Genomic DNA, 26,113 nt, shown 5'->3' on the forward strand with positions numbered 1-26,113 from the left:
GATTACACCCAAACTGTGAGTATTATTTTGGGATAAGCAAAGTGGTCTTTCATCCGGGTACTTTGTTCCAAGCCGATAGGATACTGTTTTGCAGCAGTCTCTAATAAGACTGAGTAGAAGGAACAGCCTCAAATGAAGCCACCATCTTTCTCAACAACCTCATGTAAAGTTGAATAGAAGAAATGTATCTTGCTTCGACCACCTAAATCAGTTCCTTTATGGCGCTGATCTTTGCCTGGGATAAGAATACCCTTTTCTGGGTGTACCTATGATCGGACCCAAGTATTTTAGCCTTCTTCATGGTTTTAAAGAAGATTTCTCCTAGGTTGAGAATCCGACCTAGATATTCCAGGTAGTTGAATGTGGTGACCATACTTTGGTCTAAGCGGGCTACTGACTGGTCTATCAAGAACAGATCGACTAGGTAAACCATAATTGTTATACCTTGGGACCTTAATCTGGCTAGAAGAGGGGCCAGAACCTTTGGAAACACTCAAGGTGCAGTAGCTGGACCGGAAAGCAGAGCTACACACTGAAAATGAAGATTTTCCACCTTGAAAAGTAGATATTATTAGTGAGCGAGGAAAAAGGCATATGGAGGTATGCATCTTTGATGTCGATTGATGCCAGAAGTTCTCCTCCTTGTAGGATGGAGATAACTGATTTGGATTGACTCCATACGAAAAAAGAGTGGTTAAAATAAGGAATTGAATTTAGATTTTTGAGATCCAGAATGTCCACTCGGATTTGGCACCATGAAAAAAAAAAGGGGTTTGAAATCACACCCCAACCTCTGTTTTTACATGGGGACCCCCCCATGATCAGGTTTTTCTTTTTCTCTGGATCCTTAGAAACGTTTGATCTGAGAAAACGAGGAGACAGGAAATCCAGTTTGTGCCCTGGAGCTATTGAGAAAGTCCCCCATTCGTCTTGACACTCTTCCTGCCAGATCCTTGAGAACTGCAAAAGAATTCTCCCTATTCGATTGAACCTGACGGTGGAAGCCGCTGTGACTGCCTGGAGGCTGATGCCTCTGGCACAGGAGAAGGAGCATTAAAACTAAAATACATTTACTCCTTTTCTTAAATGGCAAAAGGGGTGCTTTCCACTAGAATTTCTTTGGATGTATTATCCAAAAACATCCCCAAATAGCTGTTTCACCACAAAAAGGAAGACTAACCAGGAGCTTCTTACAAGGCACTTAGCGAAGGGTGCAAGGCCTGAAGGATAGAATCTCTCATAGCAACTATTGCAAACATAAAGTTGCCTCCTGGGCCTGCTAAGCAGGATAACCTTGAACACCTGTTTAAACTGGTCTCTCAATGATTAAGCAATTACTGTCAGTGCAGTCTGAGACACTCAATCTGCCACAGAAAAAAAAAGTGGGTTTTTTTTCAATAAGAATTCCACCTTTTTATCAGCATTGTCTGCTGGACAAGTCAAAACTTATTCACAGAGGATATAGCAGCATTAATTGCTGGTATCTCCCACTTCTTAGTGAATTTCCCCAACCATAGGATAAAGTGTGAAAACTTTTTAGGAGGGAAAAAAATGCTTATCTGGGTGATCCTCTCAGATACAAAAAAGCTTTTCCATCAATGAATGGACAGGAAAAGGCAAGCACAGCTTGAGGAGGCTTTAGTGAACCCAAACACTCAGTTAAGGGTACATAAATGTGGAGCGATCACTCAGAAAGAAATTGCACCATCAATCTTAAGATTGGAACAGCTGATTCTCCCGTATTTGACACCTCAAAAGGGAATACGTCTTCTCCCACCCCTAGTTCCTCAGTTTGAGGGTCCTGGGTAATGAAGGTTTTTTTTTACTAGTAAAAAAAAAAATATTAATAAAAATGCCATAAAACTATCTCCTATTTTGTAGACGCTATAACTTTTGCGCAAACCAATCAATAAACGCTTATTGCGATTTTTTTACCAAAAATAAGTAAAAGAATACGTATCGGCCTAAACTGAGGAAAAAAAATGTTTTTTTATATATTTTTGGGGGATATTTATTATAGCAAAAAGTAAAAAATAATGCGTTTTTTTCAAAATTGTTGCTATTTTTTCTTTATAGCACAAAAAATAAAAACCACAGAGGTGATCAAATACCAACTAAAGAAAGCTAAATTTTGTTTGGGAGCCATGTCGCACGACCGCGCAATTGTCAGTTAAAGGGACGCAGTGCCGAATCGCAAAAAGTGCTCTGGTCTTTGGGCATCCAAATGGTCCGGGGCTTAAGTGGTTAAGGCTCAGCCTGATGCAAATACTAAATGTGTCAAATAGGAAATGCCTGTATCACCAAAACCTCTTTCATGCTCTTCTTTGCTCTTATGTTTCTCCGACAATTTTGCAGCCAGCATAAATGAAGTTTTTTTTTTTTAAACACACTCCCGTGTTGGAGGACGCCAACGCCGCGCTAAGCCCCGCCCCCAACATCGCATAGTGCCCCCCTCCCTTCTTTTTCAAAAAAAGAGTTTTCCGGCGCAAGCACTGGCCTCCAATCTGACGGGATCGGCTGAGTGAGGGAGAGATGGCGTGGAGACCTGGAAGCCGCCGCCATATAGGGGTGGTGAAAGAAAACGGCACTGCCGATCGTTTTTAGTTCCCCCTTATACTCAGCCTCTTGAAGAGGGGGAGAGTTCAGCCCAGGTGGGGAGTGTCTGGAGGAAGCAAAACCCCCCAAACTTACCGGAGGTCTGCCTGCTACCCGGAGGAAAAAAGTCTGCTGCTTCTGTGACACAGCGTGACTGAGCAAAGCATGAGAAGGTACGTGCTCCATACAGCCCCCAGTGTTGACACTTAGGCATGACAACATTTACTTTAAAAGGAGACGTTTCAAAAGAAAATGTAAAAATTCCTTAGAAAAACTCCACTTACCTTTCCTGACGCAGGGTTTACTGTGGTAAAACCAACAGTCGTGGGAAGTGCATCACCAAGCCTCCATACCTCAATTCTGCAAGGCCACAACTTGGTCTTCAATCCATACATTTACCAGATTCTATCTGGTGGATGTAAAAAGACATGAGGATGTCGCCTTTGGGCGCAGTGTACTGCAGGCAACAGTATAAATCCTCTGATCTCATGGTGCCCTAATTTAGTTGTGTCTCCCTCCCCTCTGTTGGCATTGCTCTGGGACATCCCACATAGTAATTACTATGGCTCTGTGTCCCATGATGTACGATTAAAGAAAATAGGATTTTTTTTCAACAGCTTACCTGTAAAATCCTTTTCTTTTGAAGTACATCACGGGACACAGAGGTCCCGCCCCTCTTTCTAATACACACGTGTAATACTTTGCTACAAAACTGAGATACTCCCAGTAGTGGGAGGGGTTATACAGGGAGGCAACTTCCTGTTTAGGGTGTGCCAGTATCCATCACCTGAAGGTGGACTATAACCCACATAGTAATTACTATGGCTCTGTGTCCCGTGATGTACGATTAAAGAAAAGATATTTTGTTTATGCACTTCAGTTATTGATGTTTAAGCAAATACAAGAATATGTAAAATAATGTTAATGTTTTAATTAAATAAAATAATTTGAGTAGTTCTCCAACTATGTGTGATTAACCTATTAACCTAAAATCAGTTCTAATATCACTGTTTTACTAACCTGACAGGCTATTATTGTAAATAGGAAACCTTCATTTTGTTTGCAAATATTAAAGATTCTAACTACCAGCTAGAATGAGTCCTTACATTTTTATTCTCTTTATTAAGACAAATTTCAGCATACAACATAAAAGGTACACATTGCACAGAGTATCTATATAGATCCTTTCATTAACACAGAAAACAATTATCCCCCCCCCCCCTCCAAGAAAACACACTGGATCCTTGATCATAACCTATTCAAAAAGGAAGAGAGGAAAAAACTAAAAATTCCCGCACCCATTTATCTACTCATAACCAAAACTCAATTCGTGCAACACATTATTCAAAATATAACTAAGAAGGAGGCTTTACAGCGCCCTATTACAGGCGTCTAACCCAAAAAAAAAAATTCTATATATATATATATATATATACACACACACATATATAATTTAAAATTACTATTGTCGTGTTCTATTATATTTAGTGCTTTTATTCAATATAGCCATTCCCTACTGCTTCATATAAATTTTATACCTTTCCTCCTTACATTTCAATCCACCCTTCCTTATGTTCTTTCATTACGTGTTACCTATGCCATGCCTAATTTAATATTATAAATTATTATATTCCTTTAATGACATCAATCATCTCTCCACTGTATATCCCATGGGGAGAAAAAAAAACAAAAAACCCACCCCTTCCCAATTTCCCCTCACCAGACGCATCCAAAAAAAATACACTTTTTTTTACAGACCATCCAATCCATTACACAGGACTACCCCCCATAGGGTTTAACCTGCCCCTATTTCTGAGGAGTAGTACAGCCATCCTGCCCATGTGTCTTTAAATTTATTCTGTTGGTCCTTAACCATATGTACAGTCAGGTCCATAAATTTAGGGACATTGACACAATTCTAATCTTTTTGGCTCTATACACCACCATAATGGATTTGAAATGAAATGAACAAGATGTGCTTTAATTGCAGACTTCCAGCTTTAATTTGAGGGTATTTACATCCAAATCAGGTGAACGGTGTAGGAATTACAACAGTTTGTATATGTGCCTCCCACTTTTTAAGGGACCAAAAGTAATAGGACAATTGGCTGCTCAGCTGTTCCATGGCCAGGTGTGTTTTTCCCTCATTATCCCATTTACAAGGATCAGATAAAAGGTCCAGAGTTCATTTCAAGTGTGCTATTTGCATTTGGAATCTGTTGCTGTCAACTCTCAATATGAGATCCAAAGAGCTGTCACTATCAGTGAAGCAAGCCATCATTAGGCTGAAAAAACAAAACAAACCCATCAGAGAGATAGCAAAAACATTAGGTGTGGCCAAATCAACTGTTTGGAACATCCTTAAAAAGAAAGAACGCACCTGTGAGCTCAGCAACACCAAAAGACCCGGAAGACCACGGAAAACAACTGTGGTGAATGACCAAAGAATTCTTTCCCTGGTGAAGAAAACACCCTTCACAACAGTTGGCCAGATCAAGAACACTCTCCAGGAGGTATCTATCTCTCTGCTTGCAGTATTTTTTCCACCTGCCTCTTCCAATCCATTATAGTGGGACATCTGGACTGTGTCCTGAATCAGGGTATCAATATTTTAGCTGCATTTAGCAAATGTGAAGTAATGCTTCTCTTACAGAACTTAGCAGATGATGGCATCCCCATAAAGAGAAAATGTAATGGGGAAGGCTCTATAGGTCTAAGTGTCATTTTCCTAATCCAAGGGGCTATCGCCTCACAAAATACTTAATAATCTTCAGGCAATGCCACCATAAGTGAAGAAATGAACCACTTTGGTTACATCCCCTCCAGCAATTAACATCCGCCCATGGATAATATCTGAGCCAGTCAAACCGGTGTACAATAACATCTTGTCAAGAACTTATAAGACATCTCCTGTATATCAGAACTTATTGAAGTATGGTGTGTTGCTCTTATCAACCTTTTAATTTGTTCGGATGTGAAATTATAACCCAGCTCCCTTTCCCATTCTCGGATAAAATAGAGAGTTTTCATATTTTGAGCACTGAGAACCAGCTTATACATTCGAGACAACATATGACTCGGCTCTGATAAATTAACACACCGTTGCTCAAAAGTAGTAAGTGGGTTCGCTGGCCTAATCTGATGCTTCCACTTATCGTCAAATGATGGATTTGTTTAATATTTCCATACAGCCATTGGTAATTCCCCCAATATCAAAACCAACTATGCCAGTGGTAACAATTTACCCTGTGGGGCTCTCTAGCACAGTTACCCTTCCCATCCCTTCCCCAACGGTCTAAACTTCCTTTCTCTTCCCCCGAGGGGAACCTGGGGATTTCTTCCAATGGTGTCATGGGGGATATTGGGGGGGGCAAACTTTCCCATATTATTCATTCTGTTCCAGATGGATAATGTTGTTTTTGTCAAAGGTGATACATATTTCGGTAACCCCCTATAAGAAACCGGAATCCAGGGAGCTACCCGCTAATGTCTTCTCCAAGGGCACCCTAAGTTTACCAGAGTCATGGCACCAATTCATAATGCGAACCAGGGCCATGGCTCTGTAATAAGTCGCTATGTCCCGGAGTCCCACCTCACCCTCCCATTTTGGTCTCCTCAAAATCTCATATGCCAACCTGGGATGTTTATCTCCCCACACAAAGGTCATAAAAGCCCTTCGTATTTGTTTGAAGAATGTCTGTGGAAGTGTTTTGGGCACGGTATGCTAGAAATAAATAAGTCTAGGGATTGCACTCATTTTAAGCGCATTTACCCTGCCAAACCATGTCAGATTATGACTTCTCCACTTCTGCAAATCTTTTAATATCGATACCACCAAGGGACCATAATTTAGATCATATAGGCGCTTGCAGCTAAGGAAATATAAATCCCCAAGTAGGATATAGAATCGAAGCGCCAAAGAAAAGAAAAGGATTGTTGCAGAGTGGTCATCATCCTCAAAGGAACATGGCTCGGCATCAGCACTGACTTCTCAATATTTATTTTAGAATTAGATATCAGGCCAAACCTGTCTATTTCCAACATCAGTTCCATCAAAGACTCTGGAGGAAGAAAGGTACAACAGTAGATCATCTGCGTAAGCTGAGATCTTATGTTCCATTGATCCAATACAAATCCCCTTAATCCTCCAATTCCCCCTAATCGTTCGCAGAAAGGGCTCCAGCACCATAGCAAACAACAATGGGAACAATGGGCATCCCTGCCTAGTCCCATTCCGTATCTCAAAATAATCTGATAATCTACCATTGACTTTAACCCTTGCTCTAGGATCTGCATAAAGTGCAGTCACCCACCCCATCATCTGTTCTCTTACACCCATCTTCCTCGGAAAGTCTGACCATAAACTCCCACTCCACCCTATCAAATGCTTTTTCAGCATTCATTGAGATTACTACACTCGGCGTCTGGTTCGGTCCATTATGCATCCAATGCAGTACATGCAGGGCCCAAATAGTATTATCTCTGGCCTCTCGGCCCTTCATAAACCCTGTTTGATCTGGGTGAATCAATTTAACTATATAGTCTTGTAACCTTAGGGCCAAAATTTTGGCTAGGAGCTTAGTGTCAGAGTTAAGGAGGGAGATGGGTCTCTAGCTGGCACAGCACTGACGATCCTTCCCTAACTTCGGGAGAACCGTCACATAAGCCAACAGTGCCTCTGGAGGCAATGGGTTAGAGACCAAGACAGAATTAAGGTATCTACAAAGAGGAGCCAACAGGATTGGGGAAAACTTTTTATATTACATATCTGTGAAACCGTCTGGTCCTGGGCTTTTACCCAATGGCAAAGCCGCAATCACTCCACCCAACTCTTCAATCGAAATTACTTTTTCTTTTTCCTCCAGAGTCGCAGATGTAATGGCCTGCAACTCTGAGGCTTCAAGATATTCCGAATTCTGTCTGCATGCCCACCCTCCATCGCCCCCACAGGAACTGAATCTATATTATATAGAGACCTATAAAAACTGTGAAACTCAGATTCTATTGCTTGGGTGTCCACTATCTGCTTAGCGCCTGTCTTTATAATGTGAACATGGCGTAAATCCTTTCTCTTTAATTGTCTAGCCAATAATCTCCCACCATTATTCCCCTGTTCTTAAAAATGGTGGGCAAAATACCTGCAATTATTTGAACTTTCCGATTGAGGAGCGGTTTTAAGTCTACCTGCAGTTTCTCCAGTCTCTACGTGTCCCCAGGTTTTAAATGGGCCTTATGTTTAATTTCAAGTTTATGTATTTCCTCTAGAAGCTCAGCCATTTCTTTCTGCCACTCTTTTATAATATGTGAACCCATTGAAATCAACTCCCCTCTAATGACCGCCTTATGGGCTTCCCATACCACTTGGTCAGACACCCCCTCTGATGTAGGATTGGTCTCAAAATATAATGCTAATGTGTGGCACATTCTGTTTATCATCCAGGATAGCTTCGTACAATCACCATGTTCTTTCCAGGCTCCCAATCGATGCCGGACATATCGTTAAGCTACATAATTCAGATAGTATTGATCGACCAACAACATATCGATCCTTGAATATACATTATGTGTTTTGGTATAATAGCTGAAATCCCTGTCCTGCTCATGCAGCACCCTTCAACTGTCTACCAAATGCAGAGAGCGAAGGCGCTGTTTAACATGCCTTAAAGCCTTATGACACACAGAGGTTTTCCCAGAAGAAGTGTCTAGACTGGGGTCCAAGGTAATGTTAAAATTCCCTCCCATAACCAATAAACCTTCCCGAAACTTCACCAAAATATCCAAGGTTTTAGATGGAAATTTAACGGTATGGTTGTTGGAGGCATATATAGTAGTGAAAGTATAACACTGGCCCTGGATCTTGCCCTTAACAAAAAGAAAATGGCCTTCAGGGTCTATTCATATTTATATAGATACTAAGGGGCATTGTTTGTGGATAGCTATTGTAACTCCTCTGGCCCTAAGGATTGGTTAAGGTGCACGGAACCATTGATTATATGGAAAAAGAGGCCTACGAGGGGGTTGACCCTGCCATGAAGTGCATCTCCTGCAAAAAGACTATCTCTGCTTTCATGTGACGCAGTTCATGTCAGAGACAGCCCCTCTTACAAGCCCTCTCACATTATACGATACAATCTTCACTCTACCTATCAGTTTTTCATTACTTCCATAAATCTCTTACTATGCTGCTGCGCCTGATTGATGCATCTGATAAGAAGAGGGAGGGAAGAACAATTAATAAAAAATAAAAAAAATCTAAAACCCATAACCTATTATGCCACTGTTTGTGGCACATCCCTCTAAAAGGGAGGATGAACCTGGGCAGAGGTGTCCCACCTGTACCCGGAGTCCCCTCCCCTTCCACCTCTTGGCAGTGAACAAAGTCCCTCGTCTCGGGACCGACCTATTGGGCGAAAGATGGTTAAAAACATGAACAGGATACCTTGTGAACCCCGGGCTCCATTTATATTCCTATACCATTCTTATTTAGCGGTACTTCAGCACCATTGCCCCCAATATCTCCTACAAAGGGGGAAAACAAAAACAAACAAAAAAATCCTGTGGGAGAGAGAAGGGAAGAAAAGAAAAGAAAAGAAAAGAAAGAAAGCAAAACAGCATCCACCTCCCTCCCCTCCATTTCTACTCTAGGCAATCAGCTCCTTTCCTTTTAACTTTACAACCCTATTCAGTAGGGTTGTCCCGATACCGAGCATTTGCCCAAGTACTTGTACTCGGGCAAATGCTCCCGATGCTTCCCCCGATACCTAGAAGACAGCTGTGATCGGCGCATGGGGGAGTTACAAGATTCTCCCCCAGCGGCTTTCACCAGCTTTAGTGACATACAGCGGTGATCGGTCACCGCTGTATGTCACTGCATCCTCCTCCATGCCCCCTCCGTTCCTCTGTCCCCCTCCATTCCTCTGTGCCTCTCCGCTGTCCCCCTCCGTTCCTCTCTCCTTATCTGTGCCTCTCCGTTCTCCCCCTCCGTTCCTCTCTCCTTTTCTGTCCCCCTCCGCTGTCCCCTCCGTTCCTCTCTCCTTATCTGTTCCCTCCGTTCTCCCCCTCCGTTCCTCCGTCCCCCTCCTCCTTCCTTTGTGTATGGATAGAGTCAGCTGACTCTGTCCATTCACATAACTGAAATATTGTAATCTTCTGTGATTACTATGTGTCAGTTTATGAATGGAGAGGAGCCGCTGTCTTCTCTCCATTCATTCTCAGTGCAGCTGAGGCTGCAGAGAAAGGGACTGGGGAATCTCTATCCTCTGTCTCTTTCTCTGTCTCAAGGGGGAGATATCAGAGGTCTGTTCAGACCCCTGATATCTCACCAAAGCCCCCCAAAAGGGCTGATTAAAAAAAAAAAAAAAAAACAATAAAGAATAAAAAAATATTATTGTAAAAAATAAAAATTGTAAAAAAAAAAAAAAAATAACAACACACACATACAACGTTCACCCCCCCCCCCCAAAAAAAAAAGCAAGCACTGTTAAAAAAAAAAAAAAAAAACTGTCACGTGACATTTAAAAAAAAGTAATCGGTATCGGCGAGTACTTGAAAAAAAGTATCGGTACTTGTACTCGGTCCTAAAAAAGTGGTATCGGGACAACCCTACTATTCAGGCATGTCCTTCTAAGACCAAATTATAATCCTGTCTGTCCATATCAGTCTTCCGTCAACCTGATCATGGTTTACAATTATTCAGTCTCCAATCCGGAAAATTCCCCATGGGGAGCTCCAGCACCTCTGTGAAGTGTTGCAAATCATCTTTAGTTTTAAGTATTGCTGTTTTCCCATTCCGTATTGCTATAACCCTGAAGGGCTATCCCCAGCGATATTTAACATCAACTGCTTGAAGGACTTCATACAAGGGTTTGATCATTCTTCGTTGCATAAGAGTTCTATATGATAAATCTGGAAATAGAGCCATTTGTGCACCTACAAAGTCAACTGTGGATTTATTGCGGGCCGCTTTCATAATGGCTTCTTTCACTGAATATCTATGTATTTTACAAATAACATCTCTTGGTCTTTCTGCATTTTGGGGGTAGAGGTAAGGGCACGATGGATTCTATCTATTTCAATTATATTCGGTGCGGATGGCCCCAGAATCAGCTGAAACAAACTTATCACCTTTGGAAGCAATTCAAATTGTTGTTTTATTTCAGGCAGGCCCCTTATACGTATATTTTGCCTACAATCTCTATTTTCTTGATTATCCATCTGATTCAACAGGGTGTTCAGCACTTCTTCATGGTATTTTGTCATATCTTGGATATCAGCCACTCCTTGTCTAATATCATTTTGGCCCATCTCCATTTCCTCCCTTCTGTCCCAGTGCCCCTATATCCTCCCTTAACCCCTCCGCAGCCTGCTTGCAGGACGATTTAACAGCGGTTATAAGTAATTGAATGTCATTCTCTGTAGGAAGTGCTCTCAAATGTTCTTTTAAGTCTCAATCCACTATTAACTCTGATTGAGATGCACTTGGTTCATTAGTAAGGTCACAATACAAAGGGTTAGCATACTGTACCTGCCCTGTAGAGGCTGCCTCTGGGTTCTTCCCAAGTCCTTTGCTGATTTTTGCAGATTCACTGCTGTGCTTTGTAGTACCGAGATTATCATTTTCCAAGGATTCAGCCACCCCTCTTGAATTCCCTCCACCTCCTGAAGATTCGGATCACCTCCAGTACATTCACCCTCCAGGCCCACAATTTCATCAGCTTGAGCCATGGGGTCTCTCCCTTCTCCTGGGAGGTCCCTTTCCAGGTTATGCAGCTCTGCCGTGGGCTTAGGGATGCACGGCCGCCGCCGGGTACTGTAATTCACCTTCCAATGCCCGTCGCTCCTAGGCCCTGTGCAGGGGGATCGGCCCGGCCCTCATTGTTCCTCCCTTCAGATCAGGGGAGCTGAACTTCCTTCCCTCCTGGGCCGGGGTTCTCTTACTTGCACTCTCTGGGTCCACGCTCTGCGCCATAAGGTAGGCTCTGAGCCCGTTCCCCTGGCTCTTTCCTCCACCACTGAGCGGAAGCGCAGCTGTGCGGCAGCGTTTAGACATGCCGTAACTGTTCAGCAACCCAACCGAACCACCGCTGCCTGTCTTCCTGGAGCCTGGGGATCACGGAGCAGCACGCTCAGTCAGCATGTCTGTTCATGCATTGCCCCCCTGACTAGAGTCCTTACATTTAAAGAGCACCCGTCAATTCAGATCCATCATGGCCGGGCCTGTTAGCAGGCATCCACTCCCCTTCTGCAGCCACGTCCCTCACCATTGCCGCATCACCAGCCGTCCCAATAAAGTGAATGGGACTATCGGTGAGTCAGAGGAGGAGCTGCTGCAGGACAGAGATGACAGTTGCCCTTTAAAAATTATGATTTAAAATCGACTTGATTTAATCAAATCCACCCTGTCCTGGACATACATATACAGTATCCCACAAAAGTGAGAACACCCCTCAAATTTCTGTAAATATTTTATTATATCTTTTCATGTAACAACACTGAAGAAATTACACTTTGCTACAATGTAAAGTAGTGAGTGTACAGCTTGTATAACAGTGTAAATTTGCTGTCCTCTCAAAATAACTCAACACACAGCCATTAATGTCTAAACGGCTAGCAACAAAAGTGAATACACCCAATTAGCCATTTTCCCTCCCCGGTGTCATGTGACTCATTAGTGTTATAAGGTCTCAGGTGTGAATGGGGAGCAGGTGTGTTAAATTTGCTGTTAAATTTTACTCTCACTCTCTCATACTGGTCACTGGAAGTTCAACATGGCACCTCATGGCAAATAACTCTCTGAGGATCTAACAAAAAGAATTGTTGCTCTACATAATGATGGTCTAGGCTATAAGAAGATTGCCAACACCCCAAAACTGAGCTGCAGCACGGTGGCCAGGACTATACAGTGGGTTAACACAGGGCAAGTTCCATTCAGAACAGGCCTCGCCATGGTCGACCAAAGAAGTTGAGTGCACATGCTCAGCGTCATAGCCAGAGATTGTCTTTGGGAAATAGACGTATGAGTGATCCCAGTATTGCTGCAGAGGTTGAAGGGGTGGTGGACAGTCTGTCAGTGCTCAGACCATACGCCGCACACTGCATCAAATTGGTCTGCATGGCTGTCGTCCCAAAAGGAAGCCTCTTCTAAAGGTGATGCACAAGAAAGCCTGCAAACAGTTTGCTGAAGACAAGCAGACTAAGGACATGGATTATTGGAACCAAGTCCTGTGGTCTGATGAGACCAAGATAAACTTATTTGGTTCAGTTGGTGTCAAGCATGTGTGATGACAACCAGGTGAGGAGTACAAAGACAAGTGTGTCTTGCCTACAGTCAAGCATTGTGGTGGGAGTGTCATGGTCTGGGGCCACATGAGTGCTGCTGTCACTGGGGAGCTACAGTTCATTGAGGGAACCATGAATGCCAACATGTACTGTGACATACTGAAGCAGAGCATGATCCCCCTCCCTTCGGAGACTGGGTCACAGGGCAGTATTCCAACATACTAAAGACCCCAAAACACACCTCTAAGATGACCACTGCCTTTTCAAATCCATTGTGGTGGTGTATAGAGCCAAAAAGATTAGAATAGTGTCAATGTCCCAAAGCCTTGGCTATCACAGCAATCAAAAATGAAAACAAGGCTATTGTTAACATCTGAGTGTCCAGCTCCCTGTAATGTCCTCTGTGAGCTCCTAAACCTTTCCTTTTCCCCTCATTTCTATTAGTGTGGAATGAGCAGTTCATGCAAGTCGCAGGGATGTGCACTGCACAATGCACATTACAAATCTCATAGTCCATCTCAGGAGCAAGCAAGAGAGCATGGATATGTTCCTAAATACAGCGGAACATGGGGAGCAAGCATAGTCACCCTCTAAGTGGAAGTTGGATCACAGCAGTAAAAAACAAAAACAAAAAAAGGAACTTGGGCATTTAAAGAAGGCAGTGAGCAATAGGCCTCATTCTCGCATGCATACTCAAGATAATATAACATCAAATAAGTGCAGTATTGGGGGCGTTGTGCATACACTCTAAAGGCCCTTTCACATGGACATGTCTGTGTACGGGCTCTGCTTTGCTCAGCAGGGATCGCTCCGTCAATCCCCGCTGAGCAGGCAGATGACAAGTCTGTCTTTGCACAATGTGCAGGGACAGACCCGTCACAGTGCGGCTCTCCTCTGTGGGGGATCGAATGAAGACGGACCGTAGAGTCCGTTTTCATCCGATCCAATCAACGGATGGAAAAATAGGGTTTCCATCCCTCAAACTTTAGCGGGTCGGATGTCAGCGGACATGTCACCGCTGACATCCGTCGCTCCATAGACCTGTATGGAGCGTCCGTTCAGGTCCGCCTAAAAAACTGATAGGCAGACCTGTATGGTCCGCCCGTGAGAAAGGGGCCATAGGCTTTATGTAAACGGGACGTTTTTACAACCTCTCCTGAACGATTTAACTTGACAGATAGTAACCGTTTAAAACGTCCGTCCGGCTGTGTTTACATCCCGTGTTTAGCTGCGTTTTGCCGCATTTGCATTTAGAAGCGTTTAAAAAAATAGCCAAAAATGAAAAAAAACGCCTGTAAACGAAGTGCGGCTAAACGCGAGTTACCGCGTTTAGAAGCGATTGGCGCTTTAAATGCCTCTAAACTCAGCTTCTGAACCCATTTTTTTGCGTTCCAAAAAAAACCCTCTAAACTTAACTGCCTAGAAACGACTGTAAATGACCTGGCGAGTTCAGGAGCAGTTGAAAAAAAATACCCAACTGCTCCTAAACATTCCTTTACCAGCAGCAGTGCACATGAGGCCTTACAAGGTCACAGCAGCAATCAAAGTGAGAAAAAATTGTTTATGTTTTGGATATTAAATAAAAATTAATGCAGCACTAATAGCATACATCTATACAAAAGCAAACTCATAAGTAATAATGAACGCAATAATAAATATGACTATAAAATAAAAATGAGTTATAAAACTGTGTACCTGTTAATGAAAACACACATAAATCAAATAACAAAAGTGACATTCATGTAAAATAGTGACACAAAAGTATATGGTTATAAGTCCAGTGACTAACACACATGCTCACAATGTGTATGAGCTAGATAAATCTACAGTACAAAAGAGTAAAAAGGAAGTTGAAGAGACTCAAATGAAGTGTAGAATAAGTATTCAAAGTAAAAATCCAAAAAATGGTGAATAAGTCCCAAAGACACCACAGGGAGTCACCACTGTAAAATGATCCACCACCATTAAGACATGAGGGGGCTTACTGGAATGTGTGGACCCAATTGACGTACACCTAATGGGTCTATAAAGGCTGTGGTGTACGAACACCTAGTTAAAATCTGCCACTGCTCTCCAGCGAACACTCCTTAGACCACTTGGAGGGATAATCAACTTTCACTATCAGTGTTGCAGCATAATAATAGCAGCTATGCAGGACCATCATCAAGCAGATGAAATCCCCTCAGCTGTATTAACACAGGTGTCCAGAGAGGAAAAATAAAGAGTTCGATTTCAGCCAATGATTTCGACTGAAATCAGCTGATCGGCTGTGTCCAAACACACACAGGTTTCCAGGTTTACAAAAACACAGCAATCTGTGTACAGGGAACAGTGATCTGTCTGTTTCTTCTCCCTGAAAAGCAGGGAGAAAAAACAGCCAGATCAGAAAGTAAAAGAAGCACATATTACAGATTGTTAGGCACTCAGTTAACCTCCTGATTGCCCTTAGATGTTAACCCTTTCCCAGCCAGTGTCATTAGTACAGAATTATCACTGTATTAGTGTCACTAGCGACCTCAGTGTCAGTTAGCACCAGATTTCCCACCACCCTATCACAGTCCCACTATAAATCGCCGATCACTGCCATTACAATGAATATTCCAGTATATATATATATATATATATATATATATATATATATATATATATATATATATATATATATATATATATATATATATATATATATATATATATACACACACACACACACACACACACACACACACACACCATAGTTTGTAGATGCTATAACTTTGCAACACTGATAGTGGAAGTTGATTATCCCCCCAGGTGTTCGCTGGAGAGCAGTGACAGTTTTTAACTAGGTGTTTATACACCACAGCCTTTATAGACCCATTAGGTGTACGTCAACATGTTCCAGTAAGCCCCCTCATGTCTTAATGCTGTTGGATCGTTTTACAGTGATGATCCCCTGCGGTGTCTTTGGGACTCATTCACCATTTTTCGGATTTTATTTTGAATACTTATCCTACACTTCATTTGAGTTTCTTCAACTTCCTTTTTACTCTTTTGGACTGTAGATTTATCTAGCTCATACACATTGTGAGCATGTGTGTTAGTCACTGGACTTATAACCATATACTTTTGTGTCACTATTTTAAATGAATGTCGCTTTTGTTATTTGATTTATGTGTGTTTTCATTAACAGGTACACAGAATTGTATAACTCTTTTTTTTATGCTATAGTCATATTTATTATTGCGTTCAGTATTACTTATGAGTTTGCATTCGTATCGATTAATGCTATTAGTGCTGCACTCATTTTTATTTAATTTAAACACAAGTAGTACTTTGTAATGCTGGCTGCTTCCCAATTGAGACATTAGCGCAGTATTTTCTATTTCATTTTATGTTTTGGATTTTGTTTTGCTCTGCAGTTTGATCAATTAAAAATACTCAAGATTATGTCTGTGTGAGGACCATGTTTGCCTGCGTGAGGATGCATAGGTTTTCTGTGCATTCCTTGCAGACAGTCCCATATATACGTAGGTATTAGGAATGAGTCGGATGTTCAAGTTGAACGTAAGTTCGACTTGAACATTGGGTGTTTCACTCGTTCGAATTTAGTACATTATGGGGCGTTTGCGGGAAATTCGAGTGCCCGTGGAACGCCCCATAATGCCATAATGAAAGGCGACACCGTCAATGCACTGCAATCTCGCACCTGACCTGCATGCTTTGGCCAATCACATTGTGCTCTGCTGTGGGAGCCATGATTGGCCAAAGGCAGGGTGCCTTTGGCTAATCATGGCTCAGTCCACGCCCCACACTATGTTAGGCTGCTTACATAGTGGCCGTACATAGTTTTGAATGAGAGCAGCAAAATGACATATGTAAGGAAAAAATGTCATTTAAAACTGTTTGCAGTTGTAATGTATTGCCAGATCCTAGCAATATAGATAAAAATCATTGAAAAAAAACAAAACGGCATGGGTATTTTTTAAAATAAAGGACTTGTTCCAATCTGTCTCCCGTTGTTTTTACTTTTTTGACACTTTTATTTGGTAAATGAGTATGGGTACAATGGGGGCGCTCTCTCCCCCCCCCCCCCCCTTCCTGCAGCCTACCAGGTTGCGTGCTCGGATAAGGGTCTGGTGTGGATTTTGGGGGGACCCCCACGCAATTTTTTTTATTTTGGTGCAGGGTTCCCCTTAATATTCATACCGGACTCAAAGGGCTAGGTAATGGACTTGGGGGGGGGGGGGGGGGGGGGGGGGCATGCCTTTTTTTTTTAATGGTTTTTATCTATATTGCCGGGACCCGACAATACATTACAGACGCAGCAGTTTTAAATTAAATTTTTTCCCTTAGAAATGTAATTTTGCTGTGGTACTGTTCTAAACACGGGAAAGATGTGCTACTTTACAGACAGTCTAAGGACACCCCCCAGGCATGATATTAAAAGGAATAATTCATTTTTATTGTTTCACTTTAAGCATTATTAAAATCACTGCTCCTGCAAAAAGGCAGTTTTTAAAACTTTTATTTGCATTGATCCATGTCCCCTGGGGCAGGACCCAGGTCCCCAAACACTTTTTATGGCAATTACTTGCATATAAGCCTTTAAAATGAGCACTTTTGATTTTTCATGTTCGTGTCCCATAGACTTTAACGGTGTTCGCACAAATTTTTTGCCTATTCGCAAGTTCTGGTGCGAACCAAATGGGGAATTGTTCGGCTCATTCCTAATAGTTACAATGGTCCAAGCTGGACAATGTAACTATGTACAATATAGCCATGCCTGGAATTCAGCTTAAGCTTTTCTGTCAGCAGATTTTAAATGCTTATTTTCCTGGCCTTTCTTTAAGCCCCTGTTCACATCAGTGCAACTTGTCATGCGATTTGACAGTTCCAAATTGCATGACAAGTCACACCCCATTCACGGCAATAGAACCGTTCATATCGCCACAACTGCACTACTTTTTACAGATTTCATTGCGACTTGCAGAGACTTCTGTTAAATGAAGTTGCAATAAAATTGGCAGTGCAAATCACACTGATTTGCGGTTTTGAAATCGCGCTGAGATAGCGCAATTTCAAAGGCGCACCCATGTGAAATCAGGACTAAAAGAGAAGTATGGAATTTTAATTAACAAACATACAGACTCACCTAGGTAACATTGGACAGATGTTGCATCTGACCTTGCCACCTCTAGAGCGAGAATTCAGTGATCAAAGGCCACTGATCACTCAGTTCTTGGTCTTCAGCAGAGAGTTGGTGACCATCAGTCACTCTGTGCTGTTTCTCCAGCCCTAACTGGAGCATTGGACTGTGTAGTGGCTGACTCAGGCTCTCAGTAGCGTACTGAGAAGCTGAGACAGCTGCCGCTTAGACTGTAAATAATATTTTCCAGAATTTTGGTGCACTGGTAATCAGCTAAGGCAGGGGTCCCCAATCCCCGGCGGCGGACCGGTTTGGGTCCCTGGTCTGCTTGCAGACAAGGTGCAAAGGCTGCACTGATCAAGGTGCGGTGGGCAAGCAGAGAGATGACCGCCCACCCTGAATCAACGCTGTTCCACCCTCTCACTTTAGAATAGGATAGGACAGAACACAGTAGCAACTGCCCATGTACTGGTTTCCCTGCTCTGTCGAACGCCGTACCGCTGGTGAGATGCTGCAAGGCTGGAGTGAGTATGGAAAGCTTTTTCACTGCAAAAAAAAAAAATTTAGCTTAAACTCTTTAGGGGCAAGCTGCATCTGGTATTTTTGGGGGCAGGCTACAGTGACATTCTACATCTGGTGGCAGGATAGTGACACGGTGCATCAGGTGACAGCGGCAAATGGCACGCTGCATCTGGTGACAAGTGGCACACTGCATCTGGTGGAAAGCGACTGTGGCAAGTGACACGCTGCATCTGACGGAAAGCGACTGTGGCAAGTGACACGCTGCATTTGGCGACAGGCGACTGTGGCAAGTGACACGCTGCATTTGGCGACAGGCGACCGTGGAAAGTGACACGCTGCATCTAACGACAGGCGACCGTGGAAAGCGACACGCTGCATCTAACGACAGGCGACCGTTGCAAGTGACACGCTGCATCTAACGACAGGCGACCGTGGCAAGTGACACGCTGCATCTGGCGACAGGCGACCGTGGCAAGTGACACGCTGCATCTGGCGACCGTGGCAAGTGACACGCTGCATCTGGCGACAGGCGACCGTGGCAAGTGACACGCTGCATCTGGCGACAGGCGACCGTGGCAAGTGACACGCTGCATCTGGCGACAGGCGACCGTGGCAAGTGACACGCTGCATCTGGCGACAGGCGACCGTGGCAAGTGACACGCTGCATCTGGCGACAGGCGACCGTGGCAAGTGACACGCTGCATCTGGCGACAGGGGACCGTGGCAAGTGACACGCTGCATCTGGCGACAGGCGAACGTGGCAAGTGACACGCTGCATCTGGCGACAGGCGCCCGTGGCAAGTGACACGCTGCATCTGGTGGAAAGTGACCGTGGCAAGTGACACACCCAGGGCTCCCACTGATTCTGCAAGATTGTGAATTGAGCTATTCAATCTTATATTACAATGTGACAATAGAAATATTGAGCTTTAATCATCCTGATACCATATCAACCATGGTGTGGTAATGATTGAGGTGCCACAACAAATCACCTTAATCCGAGAACCAATTAGCCCCCCACCCCCTGCAGTCCTTGGAAAACTTTTCTTCTACGGAACCCGTCCCCTGTGCCAAAAAGTTTGGGGACCGCTGATAAGGCACATTTATAGCAATGCAAATTAAAGATGAAATCAAGGAGTAAAATTGCCATCATACACACAGTATATATCAAAATGCCATACACAATTCCAAATTGTTGAGCAGAGCATTAGATTCCAGCAAGCAGTGATCTTCCATAGCAGAGCTCACACAATGTAAATACTGAGTACCTCTCCAACCAGGAACACTCCCATCACCTCCTCACACATACTGTATGGCTGCAAAGGGAAAGTGAAACCTAAACAAAGCTCACTTCCAGCAAGTCTTCAGTGAACACTCACCACCACAGCCAGACAGGTGCACGTGTGCCATCTTCTACCTTTACCTTTGTCACCACAACCAGCAACAGGACAGACAAGAAAGTATATCTCCTCTCCTGACTCCACTCTCTCACCTTCTCATAGGACTTCTGCACACTCTCAGCTCGCACCAAAGTCAAATAAAAATGTCGCCCTCTACAGGTAGACAGCTGTTCCTGAAGTAACTGTGAAGTGGCCACTCTGAATGATTAGCTCAGTGTTTCTCAACCTTTTTCAGTCAGGGCACTTTCTAAAATTCTGCATAACCTCAAGGCACCCCATTCTAAAATGTAAAAATATCAATTTAGAAGGTTTTACATAAAAATGCAGCAACATCCACACACACACATTAGAGCTGCACGATTCTGGCCAAAATGAGAATTCAGATTTTTTTGCTTAGAATAAAAAGATCGCAATTCTCTCACGATTCTCGTGGCGTAAAATCTTTCACATTATACAAAAAAAAATTGGGCTAACTTTACTGGTTAGTTTTGTTTTTTTTTTAAATTCATTAAAGTTTAATTTTTACCCAAAATATTGCATTTGAATGACATAAAATATTGCAACAACCACCATTTTTTTCTCTAGGGTCTCTACTAAAAAATATATATTTTTGCGGGTTCTAAGTAATTTTCTAGCAAAAAAAAAAAAATAATTTTAACTTGAAACCAACAAATGTCAGAAAAAGGTTTAGTGTTTAAGTGGTTAAAACTCCCTCATTTACACACCAAAGTGTATTCCTTTGATCTAAAGGACAAATTGTTACAATGTTTATACTTAAGTTCCACTGCTAAAGAATGTTGTGATTCTTGGCAGACTGGCCAGTTTTTTTTTTCCTTTCTTTTGACGGCTGTTGGCTTTAGCAGAGCAGGGAGAATTCTCTGCATAGAAAGAATCAGGAAATACTTTGTCAACATTCCAACGGGAAAAAGTTGCGATAACGATTCTTAGCGATTAATCGTGCAGCTCTAACACACATAGGACACCCAACATTAGAAGTGATTTATTCTTTCAAGGTGAAAACACCCTTGCCCATTGCTACTTAGTACTGATTAGTATTGCAATGTCCCAGTCAGCTTATGTGACCCCAGTGTTGACGGAGAGGGGAAAGCAAGGATGCTGTGCAGGCGCCCAATGTCCATCTTATCAGCCAATGACGTCATTGGAAGTAGCCAGTGGCTGGAAGGGTGCACAATGAAAATCCGTGGCTTTGCGTAACTGAAAGGCAAGCTTGATCCACTCGCTGGCTTGTATAACATTTTTGGACAATTTTTAGCCATTTTATCAAGGCACCCCTGAAACACCATAACGGCACCCCAGTGTGTCAGGTCAGCCTGGTTAATAAAGGCTGGATTATATATATTTAATGCGTGGCTTTTTTTCTCAGAGAATAGATGCAGGAACTCCCCCTTTTGGGAGTTACCACTTGTCTTTGCCCCTACCTGCCTCTGAGCACCAGTCCTTGGTTCCTCCCCTTACCCACCTCCCAGCACTTCCCCTTAGAGAATACAGAACCAAGTAACATTTGTGGTACTAAGTAATTTGTATGGAATTTGTTATTGATAACAAGAAAAGTAATAAAATAGACCCCCCACAGCCAACAACAATAGACCCACTAGCAACAATAGATCCCCCCTTGCAACAATGGACCACCTACAACAAAATACCCCCAGCAACAATAGACCCTCTAGCAGCCAGCTATAATAGACTGCTCTCTCAACAGTAGATCCCTCCCAGCGACAACTGACCCCCCAGCAACATAAGACCCACTCCAGCAACAATAGATCCCCCACCAGCAACAATAGACCTCCCCAGCAGCAATCAACCCTAATGCAGAAATAGATCTCCTATTGGCAATTTTTCAGAGAATATGAATGATAACACAAAAACATTTCTTTCACTTGTGGTTAGTGTTTGGCTGAAGCCATTTATTATCAATCAACTGTGTTTACTCTTTTTAAATCATAATGAAACAGAAACTACCCAAATGACCCTGATCAAAAGTTTACATACCCTGGTGATTTTGGCCTGATAACATGCACACAAGTTGACACAAAGGGGTTTGAATGGCTATTAAAAGTAACCATCCTCACCTGTGATCGGTTTGCTTGTAATTAGTGTGTGTGTGTATAAAAGGTCAATGAATTTCTGGACTCCTGACAGACCCTTGCATCTTTCATCCAGTGCTGCATTGACGTTTCTGGATTCTGAGTCATGGGGAAAGCAAAAGAATTGTCAAAGGATCTATGGGAAAAGGTAGTTGAACTGTATAAAACAGAAAAGGGATATAAAAAGATATCCAAGGAATTGAGAATGCCGATCAGCAGTGTTCAAACTCTAATCAAGAAGTGGAAAATGAGAGGTTCTGTTGAAACCAAACCACAGTCTGGTAGACCAACTAAAGTTTAAGCCACAACTGCCAGGAAAATTGTTCGGGATGCAAAGAAAAAAATGCAAATAACTTCAGATGAAATACAGGACTCTCTGAAAACATGATGTGTGGCTCTTTCAAGATGCACAATAAGGAGGCACTTGAAGAAAGATGGGCTGCATGGTTGAGTCGCCAGAAGAAAACCATTACTACACAAATGCCACAAAGTATCCCGCTTACAATACGCCAAACAGCACAGAGACAAGCCGCAAACCTTCTGCCACAAAGTCATTTGGAATGATGAGACCAAAATTTAGCTTTTTGGCCACAACCATAAACGCTACATTTGGAGAGGAGTCAACAAGGCCAGGAAGCAGCGCATGGGATGTACTTGGACATTCCAACATAACAATGATCCAAAACACAAGGCCAAGTCGACCTGTCATTAGCTACAGCAGAATAAAGTAAAGGTTCTGGAGTGGCCATCTCAGTCTCCTGACCTCAATATCATTGAGCCACTCTGGAGAGATCTTAAACATGCAGTTCATGCAAGATAGCCCAAGAATTTACAGGAACTGGAGGCTTTTTGCCAAGAGCAATGGGCAGCTCTACCATCTGAGAAGATAAAGAGCCTCATCCACAAATGAACAAAAGACTTCAAGCTGTCATTGATGTTAAAGGGGGCAAAACACGGTGTTAATCACTTGCTTAGTGGGTACTTAAACCTCCTGCCCAGACCAATTTTCAGCTTTCAGCGCTATCGCTCTTTGAACGACAATTGCGCGGTCATACAACACTGTACCCAAATTAAATTTTTATAATTTTTTCCCACAAGCAGAGTTATTTTTTGGTGGTATTTGATCACCTCTGGTCTTTATTTTTTGTAAAAAAATGAAAAAGGACCGAAAATGTTGAAAAAAAATACAAAACAGTTTTATATTTTGTTATAAAATTTTGCAAACAGGTAATTTTTCTCCTTCATTGATGCAGGCTGCACTGATGGGCACTGATAGGGTGCACTGATGGGCACCGATAGGCTGCATTGATGGGCACTGATAAGGCGGCACTGATAGGCGGTACTAGTGGGCACTGATGAGGTGGCACTGATGGGTGGTACTGATGGGTGGCACTGATGGGCGGCACTGAAGGGTGGTACTGAACGGCACTAATAGGTGGCACTAATAGCTGGCACTTATGGGCACTGATAGTTGGCAGTGATGGGCACTGATGGGTGGCAGTGATGGGCACTGGTAGGTGACACTGATAGGCAGCACTGCTAGGTGGCACTGATGAGCCATTGATTGGCACCACTGGTGGGCATTGATAGGTGGCACTCGTGGGCATTGATAGGTGGCACTCGTGGGCATTGATAGGTGGCACTGTTATACACTGGTGGGCACTGATATGCACTGTGGGCACTGGCAGTCGGCACTGGTGGGCACAGATGAGGTGCCTTTGCCTCTTCCTCTTCGGGACCGATGTCCCTTACACAGAAGCCGGTGATCGGCTTTTTTTTCTCCTCACGCTGTTAGCGTGAGGAGAAAAAAAACAAACGATTACCAATCTTCTGTTTACATCACGTGATCAGCTGTCATTGGCTGACAGCTGATCACGTGGTAAGGGGCCCCTTACTCCGATCTGTGATCACCCGAGTCTCATTGACTCGGGGATCAGAGGGCGAGCCACACGCACCCTGCCGGGGGCGCGCGGGGAGCATGCAAAGGGGAGGACGTCTATTGACGGCTTCCCGGCAATGTAGGTCGGCGCTGTCGCTGTCATTCAGGACAAGAAGAGGTTAAGTACTAGGGGATGTAAACTTTTGACCAGGATCATTTGGGTAGTTTCTGTTGCCATTATGATTTAAAAAGAGTAAACACAGTTGATTGATAATAAATGGCTTCAGCCAAATACTAACCATGAGTGAAATAAAAGTTTTTGTGTTATCATTCATAGTCTCTGAAAAATGGCCAAGAAATCATAAATTCTGCCGGGATATGTAAACTTATGAGCACAACTGTATATTTATTAATTGCAAAATTATTTTAAAAAGTGTTATATATAGTGTATATATATATATATATATATATATATATATATATATATATATATATATATATATATATATATATATATATATATATATATATATATATCCCTCACATTTTTGTAAATATTTTATTATATCTTTTCATGTGACATTACTGAAGAAATTACACTTTGCTATAATGTAAAATAGTGAGTGTACAGCGTGTTTAACAGTGTAACTTTGCTGTCCCCTCAAAATAACTCAACACACAGCCATTATTGTCTAAACTGCTGGCAACAAAAGTGAGTACACCCCTAAGTGAAAGTTTCCAAAGTGTCAATATTTTGTGTGGTCACCATTATTTTCCAGCACTGCCTTAACCCTCTTGGGCAGCTGCTGTTCACTAGAGCTTCACAGGTTGCCACTGGAGTCCAGTTCCATTCCTACATGACGACATCACGGAGCTGGTGGATGTTAGATACCTTGTGCTCCTCCACTATCCATTTGAGGATGCCCCACAGATGCTCAATAGAGTTTAGGTCTGGAGACATGCTTGGCCAGTCCATCACCTTTACCCTCAGCTTCTTTAGCAAGGCAGTGGTCGTCTTGGAAGTGTGTTTGGGGTTGTTATCATGTTGGAATACTGCCCTGCGGCCCAGTCTCTCTGTGCTTCAGTATGTCACAGTACATGTTGACATTCATGGTTCCCTCAATGAACTGTAGCTCCCCAGAGCCAGCAGCACTCATGCAGCCCCAGACACTCCCACCACCATGATTGACTGTAGGCAAGACACACTTGTCTTTGTACTCCTCACCTGGTTGCCGCCACACACACTTGACACCATCTAAACCAAATAAGTTTATCTTGGATTCATCAAACCACAGGACATGGTTCCAGTAATCCATGTTCTTAGTCTGCTTGTCTTCAGCAAACTCTTTGCTCAATAAGACCCCACATCTCACCTCTAGGCTGGGAAGCCTGAAATAAAAAAAAAAAAATATCCTGGCTCCAATCGTAGCGGTGAGTCGGTAGAAGCACCTGAGGGTGGTGGGAGGGGGGGTCGTCCCCTCTCACCTCCCATAAGAATGATCAAGCAGTGGAACAGCCGCTATGATCATTCTTATGGTGTAGGGAATCGCCGGCTGAAAAAGCTGATATGTGAATGATGCCTGTAGCTGCAGGCATCATTCAGATATCCCCGCACAAAGTCAAGGACGTCGTATGACGGCCGGCGGGCGGGAAGTGGTTAAAACGCTTTTTTTTTTTAACACAAAGTTGTACATTTATATAATATTTCTAACACATAGCATGTACATACCAAAAATGACACCCCAAAATAGATTCTCCTACTCCTCCTGAGTACGGCGATACCACATGTGTGAGAGTTCCACAGCCTGGCCACATACAAAGGCCAACTATAGCCGAGTATGGCTGAGCATGGCAGAGTATGGCCAAGCATGGCCGAGTATGGCTGGGCATGGCTGAGTATGGCTGAGTATGGCAGGGTATCACCGAGTATTGCAGAGTATGGCTGGGTATTGCAGAGTATGGGTATCACTGAGTATTGCAGAGTATGGCTGGGTATTGCAGAGTATGGCTGGGTGTTGCAGAGTATGGCTGGGTATTGCTGGGTATGGCTGGGTATGGCAGAGTATGGCTGGGTATCACCGAGTATTGCAGAGTATGGCTGGGTATTGCAGAGTATGGCTGGGTATTGCTGGGTATGGCTGGGTATGGCATAGTATGGCTGGGTATCACTGAGTATTGCAGAGTATGGCTGGGTATTGCAGAGTAT

The 26,113-nt window shown here is 43.1% G+C and overlaps 1 protein-coding gene across 3 annotated transcripts in view; it reads right to left on the reverse strand.

The window, feature by feature from the left end:
* FOXP2 (forkhead box P2) overlaps nt 1-20,034 on the reverse strand; it is a 437,363-nt gene extending 417,329 nt beyond the window's left edge. For 2 of the 3 annotated variants that reach the window (XM_073619860.1, XM_073619857.1), the window contains exon 1: nt 19,903-20,027. The gene's annotated coding sequence lies outside the window, so the exon portion shown is untranslated. Of the gene's footprint in view, nt 1-19,902 lie in introns of all 3 variants that reach the window. The other variant, XM_073619859.1, reaches the window with a different exon arrangement.
* Between the last annotated feature and the right edge of the window lie 6,079 nt (nt 20,035-26,113).

Source organism: Aquarana catesbeiana, linkage group LG03 (genome assembly GCF_042186555.1).
Source record: "Aquarana catesbeiana isolate 2022-GZ linkage group LG03, ASM4218655v1, whole genome shotgun sequence".
Lineage (NCBI taxonomy): Eukaryota > Metazoa > Chordata > Amphibia > Anura > Ranidae > Aquarana > Aquarana catesbeiana.